This window comes from Gopherus flavomarginatus, chromosome 1 (assembly GCF_025201925.1).
Source record: "Gopherus flavomarginatus isolate rGopFla2 chromosome 1, rGopFla2.mat.asm, whole genome shotgun sequence".
NCBI lineage: Eukaryota > Metazoa > Chordata > Testudines > Testudinidae > Gopherus > Gopherus flavomarginatus.
Window position 1 is genome coordinate 71,140,813 of NC_066617.1, and position 18,633 is coordinate 71,159,445.

Genomic DNA, 18,633 nt, shown 5'->3' on the forward strand with positions numbered 1-18,633 from the left:
GACTACATTTCTTAACATCTACTTCAAAACACTGACTTGGGGCTGGTCTACACTAGGGGGGGAAATCGATCTAAGATACGCAACTTCAGCTACGTGAATAGCATAGCTGAAGTTGAAGTATCTTAGATCGAGTTACCTACCGTCCTCACGGCGTGGGATTGACGTCCGTGACTCCCCCTGTCGACTCCGCTACCGCTGTTCACGTTGGTGGAGTTCCGGAGTCGACAGGAGCTCGTTCAGGGATCGATTATATCGCGTTTAGATGAGACGCGATATATCGATCCCTGAGAAATCAATTGCTGCCCGCCAGTATGGCCGGTAGTGAAGACATAGCCTGGTTCTACACTAGTGTTCCTAATTCAACACTAATCCAAAAACTCTTAGAACTTAGTAAATTCAAAGAAGACTGCAGTGGAGATTGGGCTGTCCAGTCTACTGCAATTCACTATCTGAGCTCTGGTCAACTGTGGTCAATCTTTTAAAAGGTCTGGAGGGATACAGAAAAGTAGTGATTTTTGGAGAAATCAGAATTAAGTTGTCAAGCGCAGTCTGCTGTGCCTGGGAACATAGGGAACATTGGATCAGACCAATGGTTCATTTAATCCAATATACCATTCCAATATTTGCCAGTACCAAATGCTTCAGGGGAAGTTTATTCCTAAACCCGGATATTTAATTGTAGGCTTATGCACTAAAGCAGAAATTTGTATCATGCTATATTTTAATGCAACTGTGGAAATTATTATTACTCATGTATGTCCCACCTTTTTTTAAATCCTGCTAAGGTACTGACCTCAAATAATATCTTGTGACATTGAATTCCACAGCTTAATTATATAGAGTAAATTATCAGTTTTTAAATTGTTGATTTTAATTTCAAGGGGTGTCCCCTTGTTCCAGTAATATGAGAAGGGAGTAAACATGCCCAACTGAGATTCTCTGTATCATTGTTTTACAGACCTCTGGCATACCTCCTTCTATTCAGTCCTGACCTTTTTAGTCTCTTCTTACATGGTAGCCTTTCTATTCCATTTTTGTAGCCCTTTTATGGGCCCTTTTTATTTTTGGTGTATCTTTTTAGAGATGAGTTGCCCAGAGAAGCTAAGAATTCCAGAATCTGTGAGACAAACTATCAGGTTAACACACAATAGCCATTTGGAATTAATAATGTTAAAGCAGCCATGTAACTGGAAACTAATTTTGTTTCAGGAAATTCACAGGGCCAAATTCTGTGCTCCTTTACAGAGACATGAATTCAGAGCAATAGATTTACTACTAGGTAACTGATAGCAGCATTTAATGGATACAGGTAGTCCTGAAAATGGTTGTACTCCTGTTGCTACTCTTAAATTACCAGACCTTCTAAGCATCATCAGATCTAAAGAGCTTGGCAGTTATAAGCAAGCCTCCCAAAAGTCTCAGTGAATGGTTGTAAATTTTATTGAACTAATTACCTATAATATATATGAGATGGGTTTCATGTATACAGTGAAAATGAGAAATATCTTACCTGCTTTATTTCCAATAATAATTTTATTGTAATAAGATAATTGTTCAAGAAACTATATAGATTTTAAATATGCTCACCTGTTTTAGGTCAAATGTTCATCTTTAACAATTTTGTTGAAAAGAACACTATATTTTGGAACTATACATGCATACTTTACATTAAGATGATGGTCACATTAGTCTTCTGTAAATAAGTGCATGGGTAAGATGTTGATTGCTCTTTAAGAAGGAAGAGAGACAGATATCAAACCCCTTGGAGTGTAGTTTCATATGGAAATTAATTCTGCAAAAGAAGTTTGATAAGTTTAACAGTAAGTTTCTTTGTTGATTGTAGAATCTGTCTGCTCACTGCGTTTGTCTTGCTAGGAATGGAGATGCAACATATAAACTCTTGGTTTGTCAAGACTTGTGTACAATACTTTCTCTAACTTTGCAGCAATAATAGTTCTCTGAAAGGATTCTATAAAGAATGAAAGTAGATATAATTATTGGTCAGCAGCTACAAAAATAGTATGATATGCTGTATGTGCCATGTTGACACAGTGTCATATTTTAGTCCTAAACCTGCTGCCTGTGTGCATTCATTTATATACACTGATGACAGTGACAAAAATGTGTTTTTCTTGTGTTACTTCACAGAGACAATACAGAGAAACTTGAATGAGAGGCAGATTCCATTCCATCAATGGAATTGTTTATTAAAGTACAATTGCACCTGAGCACATCTTTCAAGTCAATGGAGTTGCATGGGAATCACTGAGGGCATAAGCTTAACACAGTGGGATTGCACAGATGTTGGCCTAATTTAGTCTGCAGAAACTTTATTATAATGCATGTGATTGAAAGAGAAGCAGAATGAGGGTGGCTGGCTCCTATTGGGCTCTGGTTTTCGAGGTATTGTTTGTGGATTATATGTGAAGGATAAGACATGAAATATTGTGAACTGTTAACCTAGTGAGAAAATGAGTCAAGGAAGAGACAAGTCTGACCTGTATATTTATTTTCTGACTTGTAAAACTGCGCCATCACAATTGTCTCTGAAGCACATACATTTAAAAAACAAACTCTACAAAATTGGTTACTTAACATTAAATGAAAATAAATAAAATTCCCAGAATTGGAGACAACTTTCGCACTAACACTGTCCTATCTGTACAGGTTCTTGTATGGTTCCCATCAACAGAGTATAGGCTTTGTGTCCTTAGACAAAAACCTGCAAAACCAAATGGCATTTAAACCCTGTCCTGAAAGTAAACAGATATGGAACCTGCTAGACCAAAGGGGGAATAGAATTTAGAAGCAAAGGCTCTCCATTGAAAGTACCAAGATAGAATCTACCATTTGTTTTGGCTCAAGCACATCCACTGATTTTAACTGCTGTGGCACAACACAGGGAGAGTGATGGTGTTTCATGTAGCTAAGATAGGTAGCTAAATTCCGTGAGCAGGAGCTATTTGGGTTATCTTTGCCAACAGAGCTTCTCATTCCACTGAACTGGAACTACCTGGCTCTCAGAACATTTAGATTCAGTCAAGTGTTTATGTGGAGCTTTGGGATATGTCTACACTGCAATTAAACACCTGCGACTGACCCGTGTCAGCTCACTTGGGCTCGCAGTGCATAAAATTGCAGTGTAGAAGTCATGCTTACTTGTGGGATCCCATAGCTTGTGCTCTAGCCCAAGGTCGAATATCAACACTGCAGTTTAACAGCCTTGTAGCCCAAGCCCCATGAGCCCAAGTCAGATGATACGGACCAGCCGTGGGTGTTTGATTTCAGCATAGACATAACCTTGGAGACCCTTAAGCCTAGGAGATGGGGTTTTCAAAAGCACACTACTTTGGCTTAACTCAGCTTCTATTGAATGCAACAGTAAAACTCCCATTGCTTTCTTTGGGAGCAGAGTTAGGTCACCACTGACCATTTTTAAAAATCCCACCATAAGGGCTTACAATAAGTGCTTACATATAAATTTCACAGCCTATAACAGTGGAGTTTAGAAATTCTGCCAACTCTTGGGAGTTTAAGTTTTAATAACAAGTAAATGCAAGATTTTCACCCGTGGCTATAAAAATAATCCCACTCACTAGTTCTTCTTAGACTTGTGAGTCAAAGAAAAGTTGACTTTAAACATCAAGCCATTTTTGAACTATGACTAAAAAGTATTTCTGAAAAAAAAGGAAAAACACTTCTTCCTCCCCTTAATGTACCACATGTAAAAAACACTTTGTCCATTTAATGCCAAACTTCCACACAATTTAATTTATCCTCTGCCTATCCACAAGAGCATTTTTACAAGAGCTCCATCAAATTTGTGCTTATAATAGAAAAGGTCATACAGCTAGTTACGGAATAACTAACATAACTGTATAAAATCCTAAATAAAAGGACAACAAATTTTTATCTCCAAGACTTGAGTTAAATTTACTTCATGAATGTCTTAATATAGTAATGTATTCTTTATACATTTGCCTCCTTCATAGGTATATTTTCATTTATTTTTGACATTGCAACACCAAAATGATGTTATAACAGAATAAAAGTTATGGCAAGTAACTACAGTAGCCAATTTAAAGTGTATGTGCTTTTTAAACCTTATTCCATGTATAAAAAAGGCTTAATCTACAAGGACAACATCCCTGTAAAATTGTTTGTGTATCTTTTTTTTTTTTAATCAAGCCAAATTCTGATCTTTGACATGCATGGCCAGCTTGCGGTGAAGTCATAGGGAGCCATGCAAATGTATTAAAAGCCAGAGTTTGGTCCTAAGATGTCTTTTAAGAAAAAAAAAAGGGAAACGGGCCAAAATATACTTTAGTAGCTTTATAATAATAAACCATTTAAACTTCACTAAAAATAACAATTATGCATAAACACGACTTTAAATTCAGCCAGAGCTGTCCGGAGCAGAGTTCTGGTGAATATTTTCAAACCTGTGGGGCAGAAGTCCTGAGTCCCAGCACTCTTCCCCCACCGCAGTGCAGAAGCCCTGAGTCCCAGGACTCTAGAAAATACTGTATGAGAATTTAACGCTGTGCATAAATGTTTGATGAGATTTTTAAGTTTAAGCATTTCTCCATCACACTTACTGATTTTTAGTAGTGTATGAAATTATGCTAATAATAGGCTTAAGGCATTGAGGGGAAAAATTCATGGTGTTAGTATAAATAGAACCCTTTCTGATGAACCATTTTGTTATGCTTATATCTGCTATAAAAGCCAATGATAGATTTCACTGTTCATGAGACATAGTGCTGTGCGTAATGTCAATGCTGATTAAAATCTAATCTCATCACAAAGATCTGTGTTTTAACATTCTCTTGAATATCAAGTCTACTGCACCTGAGCTCCCAAATAACTGAACCCCAATAAGTACCATTATTTTAATAATTTTTTCTATAATATATAATTATTAGGTTTTACTTATAAAGTATTATAAGGTAAGTGGAGTGGTTACCAATATATCTCATAACTTCATAGTTCATACACTCTCTTTTTAAGATGAATAGAGTTATTTATGTTTCTGGACTGTTACTTAAAATGACGTTATTTGTTTTACAGTTTAGAAAACTCTGCAGGTAGTCTTAGAGGGCCGTTCAATTCATTAACATTATATCAACAACCAGAGCGTCTTTCTGCCTTTCTGTGGGAGGATTAATGGATTTTGGCATGATTTGTGCATCTAGCAGTAAAAGCTCTTGCTGGGAAAGCTAGCAAGCTTGACTAATTCCCAGCAGTGCTAACTTCATAAACTTATTTTAAGCTTTTAATTTTGACTGAAGATTAAAGGTAATGACTTCATGCTGTTACCTTTGAATATACGGCACTCTAATACGGTCATGCTTAATAAGTATACATAAAAATAGCAAATATACATTGGATAGTATACATGTAACTATGAATATGTAATTAATATTATACAACAGAAAGTAAACTCCTACATCATTATTTTTACATTCATGCAAAATATGATTCCACATAATAATGAGCAACTTTGTAATTTAAATAATACTTTATATTGAAATACCTGCAAGTGTTGGAATACTTGGAATATTAAATCATATAGTAAAGACACATACAAAGTATTTCCGAATATCTTATATTTTAATGGAAAATGTGGACTATTGATATGATTTTAACAAAACTGGGTTGCTCAGGAAGGCTATTTTTCACCTGTAAAATATTTCACTGGTATTGGGGTTTTTACCTTTTCAGACAGCCTTAGAATCAGTATTCAGAAAAGCCTGCAGAAAGAAGAAAAGGGAGGGAAAAATGTTTTCAGCCTATCTGACAAGACTACATAAAAAGCTCATGATCAAAGGGTCTTAAGTACACGTTACTGGTGTGACAAACAACATTTTTGTCCCTTTATTAGATTTATTTTTTTTCCCTGAAAACTGCAGTGGCCAGTGTATAGTTTGTGAAAGAAAGCTGGCAGGGTTGTATTCTTTGATTCCTAATTAACACCTTCAGTCTCAAAAGAGAACTAACTGAAATACCATAAAATGTTGCAGCTGCATTGTTATTCCGCTTGGTTGGTTTGTTAAAAGTCAGCTGGGCATTGGCAGCTGCAATAAAGGAAAAGCTCAATGGATGTTTTGTATTGTGCCCACTGAAGTGAAAGAAGGCAACCATTTTATTTTCAAATGGGCAGCTGCACGTGAAGTTTAAATGGAGCTAAATGTAAGATTTACTGTTAATTTATAGTAATTGATTATAAATAAAGTAGTAGGATGGCCTACCTTTAATCTGTTGTAGCCATAGGACACAAATTTTAGGGAAAATGAATTATGAGGGACAAGGAACTAATTTTGCAGCACTTTGGTAATAGAAAATGTTGGTTATAGAACTTAGTGACCGGGAGCAGTTTTCAGCATTAAAATAAAAAGAGTACCTTGGAAGCAGCTTAGCAAGTCATTCTATGGAAAACAATGTTTATGCTTTGAGAAGTGAAGGTATATATTTCCTCCTTTCATACTCTAACCTCTCTCCTCCCCCACATTATTGAAAACCAAAATTGTAATGCTGAGATCATTCTGCATGCATTTTTTTTTCAGCGTATGGACTTGTATTTTGCCTTGGATAGTGGAATAAAGAAGGCATTTAATTCTGGTCAGATAAATCTCACTCACATTCAAAAAATGCAATTAGGAAAATATGTAAATCTAGATGTTTCATCAAATGCTAGCTAAGGGGTTACCAGTTCTTTTCTTGCACAATGACTGAACTAAAGAACTTTAGTGTCTGTGTAAGAACCATTGTCCCAGCCCCAGTGCCTGTTGGAAACAGAGTCCAGACTGGCCGTGGGAAATACCTACATATTTGACACAGGCCCTATTTCTGGGTAAAGGGGGTGGAATAGAAAGTATGGAGATTTTACTGTTGCATTCTAATCAGCCATGATCTGCCTAATTTGCTTTGATCAAGAAGATAAACTAATTTTCCTATAGGCTGGATAAAAGTAATTAGCAATCCAATGCTTTCATGTTTTTGAAAAGGGTAAAGAAAAGGAAAGTAGGAATTGTAATGGTGGGAGCAAAGTACATGTTTTTGACTCATCTGAGTGCATTGTTAGTTGAAAATAGGATGGTGACATAGAAGAGGGGCCCTGACTGAAGGTAGTTCCATGTGTTTAGGTTTCTATTGTAAAGCATGATCTATAATGCTATGCAAATAAAACAAAGTTTCTGAAAAGTAATTTATCATCTGTTTTAGTGTATTCAGGTTCTGTTCTTGTTTATGGAGAAAGCATACTTTAGCTTTACATAACATAACATGCAGAGGTATTTTTTTACGTTTAATTTTCCTAATGGTAGTTCAGTGTCGTTCATTATAGTTTCATTTGGATAATTAATTTGTTAATTGAAATTTGCCAGTAAGTCATACATACATAAGTTATAAGTGTGCATGGCCATCATTGTTGGACACAACTAACTTGTTGCTGTATAGTGTACAAGCTGTATAATGAACTATCTGAGTAGACATCTGACTTAAAACACTCAAATGTTTGCACTATAGGATGAAGCCACAAGTATGCCATTTGGGAACAGTTATTTCTTTTTTCCTTGACCCCTCCAACCGCTTATTTAGCCATGAGCTTAGATGGTTTGGGTGAGAGGTTTTGAAGTACAAGATTTTATTTCACTATAAACTCATTCAATTGTAGATATATGATAAATTGCTAGGACACAATGCTGCAACCCATAAGTATGCAAATAATTCTCACATAAATCCCATAACTAGCATGAGTAAAGGATGCAGGATCAGGCCCTAATTTAAAAAAAAAAAAAAAAGCTTGCATTTAAAACATAAATGTATTTGCAATTATTTATTTGTCACCCTAAACAGTTTAAAATTAAGTAGGTTTTACATTTTGCCTGTAATAGATATTAGGTCATGTCATTTTTGATGTTTGGTCACAATTGATTAGTACTCTGTCAATGATATGTTGAGCATATGCTGTCACTGATTATACAGCTGTTATCAAAGGCAAGCAGTCTCTGATTTGTACTTTTAGTGGAAATTCCTGTATTGGTTGTTATAGTTTTTAACCATAGTTTCCTTAAACATGATTTATGAAGGCCCATTGTAGAGAGGGTATTTCAAAGGTGAGGTACTGTGCTCTAGTGGATGGTGCACTAGACTGGGACTCAGGAGACCTTGGTTTTAATCTCAGCCATGCCATTGATTTGCTGTGTGATTTTGGATGAGTGACTTCACTTCCCTTTGTCTACTTAGCTAAGCTCTTTGGAGCAGGGTCTGTCTTTTACTGTTTTGTATAGTAATTAGTACTGATAATACAGTACTGATATCAATGGGGACTTTTAGGTATTAATGTGAAACTACTACTAATAATAATATGCAGTCAGGACTTGAAATTGAATGGTAAATGTTTAACAAGGTTAACTTCCTTACTCCACAAACCTTTATTCTCACTATACTTGGTAAATTAATGTATACATTTGAATCAGTTTTAACTGATGTCCAGTTTAACTATGCTTTAGATAGTTCCTTTCATCCAGAAGAATCCAAAAGCACTTTAAAAACTGATTTGCTAATAATAAACAAAATGATTGAAATCTGAGACACTGCACCAACATTTTAGGACAATTCAAGAAGTCAAGAAGAATACCATATACAGACACAGAGCATTTTTAGTAAGTAGAATATAAGTAGCCAAACTGAAATGTTCCACAGGACACAGGCTTAACATCGCTATTCTTTTCATAAAGGTCACGAGAACTTTGAAGAAAAGTTACATCCCCTCTTAAACACAGTTCTTCCAATAGCACTTTACTGCCCAGGGAAGATTATCTGTCACCGTTTCCTACAGCACCTGAGGTTCTTTTAGAATTCACCAGGAATTTTTATGGACTTCATTGGAGGTTTCATTAAAATTAGATAATTTTCCTCAGCTACTGAAAATGGAAAAAAAAAAACACACACACACAAAGCCCAATATGCTGTTTGAAATCAGCAGGAGTTTGGTCAGTGACTTCAGCAGGACCCAACCAAAGTGAATGTGTGTGTGTGTGTGTGTGTGTGTGTGTGTGTGTGTGTGTGCATGTGCACGTGCAGAAAATAATTACATCTGAACTATATATATTGAAAGCTGAGTAGTATGAAATTGGTTATAAAAATATTTGCTAGAGTGTATTTTGTAGGGTTTTTTCTTTACCTAGTATTCATAAATAAGAAAATGTTGTTATATAATTGGCTTTTAAAAAGCAGATAGACATTAGGCAAGCTTTGTAAAGAGAAGATCATATTTAACAAATCAAATAACTATAAGGGCTGTATTCATTATTTATACTATGGTTATATTGTAGCAGGGGGCTCTAATCAGGATTGGCGTTACCTTGTGCTAGGAACTGTTAAAATTGAGAGCTCGACTATACAGAGAATGCCCCTGTGGGGAAAAAAAAAGCAGCCATTATAGATAGGTGGAAAAATATTTTATGGTGTGGATGCACAGAAAGGGGCATATGCTCTATATCACAGACATTGCTCTCCAAAAATAAAAACTTCCAAGCACTGACAGAGTTTGCAGAATAAATTTCCCCTGCTACCAAGACATATTGGAGAAATATGTTCCAGTATGATATCATCCTCTGACTGGAGGACTTCAGTAACTCAGCCAAAGATTAGTTAGGGGTCTATTACAGGAGTGGTTGGATGAGGTTCTGGGGCGTGCAATGTACAGGAGGTCTGACTAGATGATCATGATGGTCCTTTCTGACCTAGAAGTCTATCAGACAACAGATTCTCCAGTCTTGTTTCTACCTCCTCAGATATGGAGATTTGAGATGTTAACATTTGTTTCATAATATATATACACACACACACAGGCTGTCGAGCAATTTTAAAAATCGCAATTAATCACCCTGTTAAACAATAATGGAATATCTTTTTATTTAAATATTTTTGGATGTTTTCTATATTTTCAAATATATTGATTTCAGTTACAACACAGAACAAAATATATGGTGTGCAGTTTATATTTATTTTGATTACCAATATTTGGACTGTAAGAAACAAAAGAAATAGTATTTTTCAGTTCCCGCACTGCAAGTACTGTAGTGCAATCTCTTTATTATGAAAGTTGAATTTACAAATGTAGAATTACGTAAAAAAACCTGCACTCAAAAACAAAACAATGTAAAACTTTAGAAACTACAAGTTCACTCAGTCCTAATTCTTGTTCAGCCAATCGCAAAGACAAACAAGTTTGTTTACATTTACGGGACATAATGCTGCCTGCTTCTTGTTTACAATGTCACCTGAAAGTGAGAACAGGCATTCCCATTGCACTGTTGCAGCCAGTGTCACAAGCTATTTACATGCCAAATGCCCTAAAGATTCATATGTCCCTTCATGCTTCAACCACTATTCCAGAAGACATGTGTCCATGCTGATGACAGGTTCTGCTCAATAACGGTCCGAAGCAGTGCAGACCGCATGTTCATTTTCATCATCTGAGATAGATGCCACCAGCAAAAGGTTGATTTTCTTTTTTGATAGTTCGGGTTCTGTAGTTTCTGCATTGGAGTGTTGCTCTTTTAAGACTTCTGAAAACACGCTCCACACCTCATTCTTCTCAGATTTTGGAAGACACTTCAGATTCTTAGCCCTTGGGTCAAGTATTGTAGCTATCTTTAGAAATCTCACATTGGTACCTTCTTCGAGTTTTGTCAAATCTGCAGTGAATGTGTTCTTAAAACAAACAGGTGCTGGTCATCATCCAAGACTGTTATAACATGAAATATATGGCAGAATGTGGGTAAAACAGAGCAGAAGACATACAGTTCTCCCCAAAAGAGTCACTCAAAAATTTAATTAACACGTGTTGTTTTTTTTTTAATGAGCATTGGATGGAAGCATGTCTTCTGGAATGATGACCGAAGCATGAATGTTTAGCATATCTGGCACATAAATACCTTGTAATGCTGGATACAAAAGTGCCATGTGGCCTGTTCTCACTTTCAGGTTACATTGTAAGTAATAAGCAGGCAGCATGATGTCCCGTAAATGTAAACAAATTTGTTTGTCTTCATGATTGGCTGAACAAGAAGTAGGACTGAGTGGATTTGTAGGTTCTACAGTTTTACATTGTTTTGTTTTTGAGTGCAGTTATGTAATAAAAAAAACTTTTGTAAATTGCACTTTCACGATAAAGAGATTGCACTACAGTACTTGTATGAGGTGAATTGAAAAATACTATTTATTTTGTTTACTAATATTTGCATTCTAAAAATGATCAAAAATAATAATAAAGTGGGCACTGTACAGTTTTATATGTTGTAATTGAAATAAATATATTTGAAAATGTAGAATAACATCCAAAATATCTATTAAATTTCACTTAGTTTTAATCGCACTGTTAAGTAATAGAATTCCAAGATTAATTTTTTAATCATGATTAATTTTTTGAGTTAATCGCATGATTTAACTGCGATTAATCAACAGTCCTAATATATACGCACATTTATGTCAGCTGCCAAAACTACGTTAGCTTCAATATGAGAGCATGGTCACAGGTGGTGAAAGCTGACTGAAAAGTTATAAAGGAAAGGTGAAGTCTCCACTGGGATGCCACAGTGATCTGTGTTAAACCTGGGTTTACTTATTGTTTGCATTAATCATAAGTAAGTGTAACCTAGTGGGTAGCACACTGGACTGGGACTTGGGAGACCTGATTGTGTTTCGCTTTGCCTCTGTTTCTCCACTTATATAATGATACTTAACCTCCTTTTGAAAAGTGTTTTGAGATCTGTGGACAAAAAGCACTATATAACGGCAAAATATTACGATTATGATTATTATTAAAGAAAGAAGAGTTGATTTGAGCATAATTACTTTGTGCCAGATCAAAAGCTCCAGCTATGGGAAGGGAGGAAAGTTCCACAAGTTTCCCCTCACAGAGTTTCCCCCCTAATTGTTCTGTTGGGGAGTGCAGGATTATTCCCTGATATTCCCTGAGGAAGATACAGCTGCTCTATGCTGCAGCTTTGAGCTATATTAACTTTTCACTCTATTCGCCATAGCACTGGGAGATAGGACAAGGATCTGGCCTGGGTCTCCACAACTGTAGATACTCATACCCAAGAGGGAAGGAAGAGAGCTTCAGTTGTCTCTCTTTCAGTGTGGTATGGACCCCTTTTAAACCAGCTTTCTATACCCAGGATTTTTCTTCTAGAAAACAGAGAAATTATAGGATTCGTAACTATCCCAACAACAACACACTCGCCCTAATTATGAGAGTTCCTATTTACTCTTAGCCTCCTTCCATCCAGCCCCAAGTTTCAACCAAGCAGCTCTCAAGTTTCTTAGCAAAACTGTCACGGGGGTAGCCATGTTAGTCTGGATCTGTAAAAAGCGACAGAGAGTCCTGTGGCACCTTATAGACTAACAGACGTATTGGAGCACAAGCTTTCGTGGGTGAATACTCACGTCGTCAGCAAAACTGGTTCAGCTGCTGCTATCATCTACACAAAAAGAAAAATCTCAAATGTTAAAAGTCCATGGATATATAAAAGAAAGGAAAACACTCTCATGTCAATCCAGAGGTCCATGTCATGTAATGGCTGTGCAATAATGCAACCTTAGTAATGGTATTTTATACTTCTGTAGTGCTATTCCATTGCGTATCTCAGTGTTTGACTCACATCTCACAGCACCACTGAGAAATAAATATTACTAGACCAATGTTGTTGATTTGATGGGTAAAGAAAGACACCCATCTACATCTACATGGCAGCTAGAGCTCCGGTGCAAAGCCCAAGCGCCAGTGCAAGCCCAAACATTTACACAGCTATTTTTATCATCATACCTTGAGCCCCATGATCCCGAGTCTGTAGGTCCACACTTTGACACACTTGGCTGCAGGTTTCTGCTTGCCAAGTAGGCGAACCCAGGATCACAGAGTGAGTGTGAGTGTGTGAGTTGGGAATAGAATCTGAGAATCAGGACTTCCACTAACCACTCACTCAGGTTTCTGACAACATAATGGGATTAAACCTGGAACAATGACAGTTGCATGTTAGAAAATAATCTGCAACAAAGGAGACTCTTACATTTTTCCAGTGTACAGAGGGGAAATTTTTCAAAACATGTCTAAGTGATTTAGATGCATACATTCAATTAATTTTCAATGGTATTTTAAGAACTTTTGAAAATTTTGCCCTTACTGCATATTCCGTGTCTCTAAGATAATGTAGAATCATAGAATATCAGGGTTGGAAGGGACCTCAGGAGGTCATCTAGTCCAACCCCCTGCTCAAAGCAGGACCAATTCCCGACTAAATCATCCCAGTCAGGGATTTGTCAAGCCTGACCTTAAAAACCTCTAAGGAAGGAGATTCTACCACTTCGCTAGGTAATCCATTCCAGTGCTTCACCACCCTCCTAGTGAAAAAGTTTTTCTTAATATCCAACCTAAACCTCCCCCACAGCAACTTGAGACCATTACTCCTTGTTCGGTCATCAGGTATGACTGGGAACAGTCTAGATCCATCCTCTTTGGAACCCCCTTCCAGGTAGTTGAAAGCAGCTATCAAATCCCCTTCTCTTCTGCAGACTAAACAATCCCAGTTCCCTCAGCCTCTCCTCATAAGTCATGTGCTCCAGCCCCTAATCATTTTTGTTGCCCTCCACTGGACTCTTTCCAATTTTTCCACATCCTTCTTGTAGTGTGGGACCCAAAACTGGACACAGTACTCCAGATGAGGCCTCACCAATGTATCCTATCCCTACCCTCCAGTGTATGTACCACTCCTCCCAGTTTAGTGTCATCTGCTAACTTGCTGAAAGTGCAGTCTATGCCATTCTCCAGATCATTAATGAAGATATTGAACAAAACTGGCCCCAGGACCGACTCTTGGGGCACTCTGCTTGAAACCGATTGCCAACTAGACACAGAGCCGTTGATCACTACCTGTTGAGCCTGATGATCTAGCCAGCTTTCTATCCACCTTATAGTCCATTTATCCAACCCATACTTCTTTTACTTGCCAGCAAGAATACTGTGGGAGACCATATCAAAAAGTTTGCTAAAGTCAAGGAATAAAACATCCACTTCTTTCCCCTCATCCACAGACCCAGTTATTGCCTCATAGAAGGCAACTAGGTTAGTCAGGCATGACTTGCCCTTGGCGAATCCATGCTGACTGTTCCTGATCACTTTCCTCTCCTCTAAGTGCTTCAGAATTCATTCCTTGAGGACCTGCTCCATGATTTTTCCAGGGACTGAGGTGACGCTGACTGGCCTGTAGCTCCCTGGATCCTCCTCCTTCCCTTTTTTAAAGATGGAGACCACATTAACCTTTTTCCAGTCATCTGAGACCTCCCCCGATCGCCATGAGTTTTCAAAAATAACGGCCAATGGCTCTGCAATCACGTCCGCCAACTCCTTTAGCACCCTTGGAGGCAGCGCATCTGGCCCCATGGACTTGTGCTCGTCTAGTTTTTCTAAATAATCCCAAACCACTTCTTTCCCCACAGAGGGCAGGTCACCTTCTCCCTATACTGTGCTGCCCAGTGCAGCAGTCTGGGAGCTGACCTTGTTTGTGAAAACAGAGGCAAAAAAATCATTGAGTAAGTTAGCTTTTTCCACATCCTCTGTCACTAGGTTGCCTTGCTCATTCAGTAAGGGGCCCACGCTTTCCTTGACTTTCTTCTTGTTGCTAACATACCTGAAGAAACCCTTCTTGTTACTCTTAACATCTCTTGCTAGCTGCAACCCCAAATGTGATTTGGCCTTCCTGATTTCACTCCTGCATACCTGAGCAATATTTTTATGCTCCTCCCTGGTCATTGGTCCAATCTTCCACTTCTTGTAAGCTTCTTTTTTGTGTTAAAGATCAGCAAGGATTTCACTGTTAAGCCAAGCTGGTCACCTGCCATCTTTCTTTCTTCACATCGTGATGGTTTGTTCCTGCAACCTCTATAAGGATTCCTTAAAATACAGCCAGCTCTCCTGGACTCCTTTCCCCCTCATGTTATTCTCCTAGGGGATCCTGCCCATTAGTTCCCTGAGGGAGTCAAAGTCTGCTTTTCTGAAGGCCAGGGTCCGTATTCTGCTGCTCTCCTTTCTTTCTTGTGTCAGGATCCTGAACTCGACCATCTCATGGTCACTGCCTCCCAGGTTCCCATCCACTTTTGCTACCCCTACTAATTCTTCCCAGTTTGTGAGCAGCAGGTCTAGAAGAGCTCTGCTCCTAGTTGGTTCCTCCAGCACCTGCACCAGGAAGTTGTCCCCTACACTTTCCAAAAACTTCCTGGATTGTCTGTGCACTGCTGTATTGCTCTCCCAGCAGATATCAGAGTGATTAAAGTCTCCCTTGAGAACCAGGGCCTGCGATCTAGTAACTTCTGCTAGTTGCCGGAAGAAAGCCTCATCCACCTTATCCCCCTGGTCTGGTGGTCTGTTGCAGACTCCCACCACGACATCACCCTTGTTGCTCGTACTTCTAAACTTAATCCAGAGACTCTCAGGTTTTTCTGCATTTTCATACCAGAGCTCTGAGCAGTCATACTCCTCTCTTACATACAGTGCAACTCCCCCACCTTTTCTGCCCTGCCTGTCCTTCCTGAACAGTTTATATCCATCCATGACAGTACTCCAGTCATGTGAGTTATCCCACCAAGTCTCTGTTATTCCAATCACATCATAGTTCCTTGACTGTGCCAGGACTTCCAGTTCTCCCTGCTTGTTTCCAAAGCTTCTTGCATTTGTGTATAGGCACTTAAGATAACTGGCTGATTGTCCTGCTTTCTCAGTCTGAGACAGGAGTCCTCCCATCTTGCACTCTCTTGCTCATGCTTCCTCTCGATATCCCATTTCCCCACTTACCTCAAGGCTTTGGTCTCCTTCCCCCGGTGAACCTAGTTTAAAGCCCTCCTCACAAGGTTAGCCAGCCTGCTTGCGAAGATGCTCTTCCCTCTCTTCCTTAGGTGGAGCTCATCTCTGCCTAGCAGTCCTCCTTCTTGGAACACCATCCCATGGTCGAAGAATCCAAAGTCTTCTCTCCGACACCATCTGTGTAGCCATTGGTTGACTTCCGCAATTTGATCTCTACCCAGGCCTTTTCCCTGCACAGGGAAGATGGACAAGAACACCACCTGTGCCTCAAACTCCTTTATCCTTCTTCCCAGAGCCATGTAGTTTGCAGTGATCTGCTCAAGGTCATTCTTGGCAGTATCATTGGTGTCCACATGGAGAAGCAGGAAAGAGTAGCGATCCGAGGGCTTGATGAGTCTCGGCAGTCTCTCCGTCACTTTATGAATCCTAGCTCCTGGCAAGCATAAGACCTCTCGGTTTTCTTGGTCGGAGTGGCAGATAGATGACTGAGTCCTCAACCACCACCACCCTCCTCCTTCTTTTGGGAGCGATGGTCGTGGAACCCCCATCCCTAGGACAGTGCATCTCATGCCTTCCAATCGGTGGAGTCTCCTTCTGCTCTCTTCCCTCAGATGTATCATCTAGTCCACTCTGCGCATTAAACCTGTGGAGAGAACATGAAAACGGTTGCTCATCTGTATCTCCATTGCTGGTCCATGGACGCTCCTCTTTCTTCTTCTGGAGGTCACATGCTGCCAACTTTCTTCACCGTCCCTCAGTCCCCTCTGCGCAGCCTGCTCCTATTCTTCAGAACGTTGTGCCCATAGAAGCATATCCTGACGTCTGTCTAGGAAATCTTCATTTTCTTGTATGCAACGCAGGGTTGATACTTGTTTCTCCAGACCTTGAACTTTCTCTTCCAATATGGAGACCAGCTTGCACTTTGTACAGACAAAGTTGCTTCTGTCCTATGGAAGAAAGACAAACATGGCACAATCTGTGCAGGTTACAACAGCTGAATGCTCACCTTCCATAATTTCTGCCTTCTAAGAGCTTCCTCAGCTGTTGCAGCAACTCACAGAAGCTCACGAGACGAAAGCCTCAGTGAGCTCTCCCCAGACGAACTCCCAGGCAAACTCCCTCTGTTAGCCTCCACTGTTCGCCACTCACTTACATCAAATAAACCTTAATACATACCACAAATAAAGTGAACTGACATGTTGACATTAAGAAACCTTCCCACCAGAGCCTTAACTAGCTATTTTTGCGCCCGAGGCAAGAATATAAAATTGTGCCCTCTCCCCTCCATGTAATTTCATAGTGGTTACTTTGTAAAAAAAAAAAAAAAAAAAAAAAAAAAAAATGGAAAAAAGAAAAAAAAGAAAATATGTAAATAACAAGAATAATAATGATAATCGAACATTTATTTATTTTAATCATAAGTTCTGTGTACAAAATCAACTAATACGTATAAAGTGTGCATCATAGTGCATGTAACATACTATTTAAATAATCATAAATAAAATTTAGCTGTAGCACTACCAGATACGATTAACTATTTTTCAAAATTGTACTTTTCGTGCTTTTAATGAGGCAAATTCGTCGATAATTGTATCAAAATTAATATTATTCTCTACTTCATGTTCTATTGACAAGATGGACATATTTTTTATTCTCTCCTGACCCATGGTTGCTTGAAGGTAATTTTTAATTAATTTGAGCTTACTGAATCTTCTTTTGCAAGGAGCCAGTTACTGGCAAGCAGAGAAATATTCTTAATGCAATTTTCTAAATTTGGATAAGATTCGGCCAAATTATATTAATGAATTAACTGAAGAAGGTCCAAACTAGTTGCGCATGAAACATTTGGAAACAACACTAATACCTGATGTTTAAAATTCTGAATCTCTGATGAAATTTCTGAGGCATTCAAATCGCTGTCATATTTGAGACTTAAATATGCTGCTGCTTTTTGAAGATTAGTAGTGTCCATTTTAACAAGCGAATCACCCGAAAGAAAATTGAAATCAGAAGATATCTCATTTAAAGTTTCATATCTCCAATTTAACTCAACTGTTATGGTATCAAATATGGGGTTTTTTTTGTACTTTGAAAGATTGTTCAGCTGATAAATTGGAAGATTTGTCTGCACACTAATAAAGTTGCTGTCTTTTTACTTTTCATTTTTTGGATTCAATAAATTCTGCTAGTATTTCTATATTTTCAGCCTTTTTTTACAAACTGTAAAAATATTGACCATATCATTTTCGCTTTCATGCATCTCTTGTAAAATATTTGGTAATCTATTGATCATTTTACAAGCCTGAGAAACAGTGATGCGTTTTGCTTGTAAGGCTTTATTCACTCTGTCAATATGTGTTAGGATATTGCACCAAATGGATAACGTGCACAAAAATTCATAATTAATTTTTTTAAGAAGGCTATTAGCTGTTGATACTGCTTCTGGACATTTCAATGCAACAGTGACATTTTTTAGATCCTTGGTCACTTCTGTAATCTGCAAATTTAAGGCTTCAATTGCATTAGCTCTTGATGACCATCCAGTATCAGCATGACCTTTTAGTGATACTTTTAACATATCCATTAAAATATCCCAGCGACTGGTTGCATGAGGAAAAAAATGTGTATAACTTTTGTACAGTGGCAAAGAATGAAACCATAGTAGAATTTATGGAAGCCGCACGTACTCCAACTAAATTTAGACAGTGGGCTGAACATGGTACAAAATTTGCTAATTTATTTTTTTGCAAAATGACAGCTTTGAT

General features: G+C 38.2%; 1 protein-coding gene across 4 annotated transcripts in view; it reads left to right on the top strand.

Moving 5' to 3' along the window:
- The window catches only part of LGR5 (leucine rich repeat containing G protein-coupled receptor 5), a 136,846-nt gene that overhangs the window by 12,573 nt on the left and 105,640 nt on the right, over positions 1-18,633 (top strand). Inside the window, exon 1 of one of the 4 annotated variants that reach the window (XM_050934782.1) lies at positions 6,138-6,192. The exons of 2 other annotated variants lie outside the window; for them this stretch is intronic. The gene's annotated coding sequence lies outside the window, so the exon portion shown is untranslated. Of the gene's footprint in view, positions 1-6,137; positions 6,193-6,366; positions 6,465-18,633 lie in introns of those variants that run through there. One more of the 4 variants, XM_050934773.1, reaches the window with a different exon arrangement.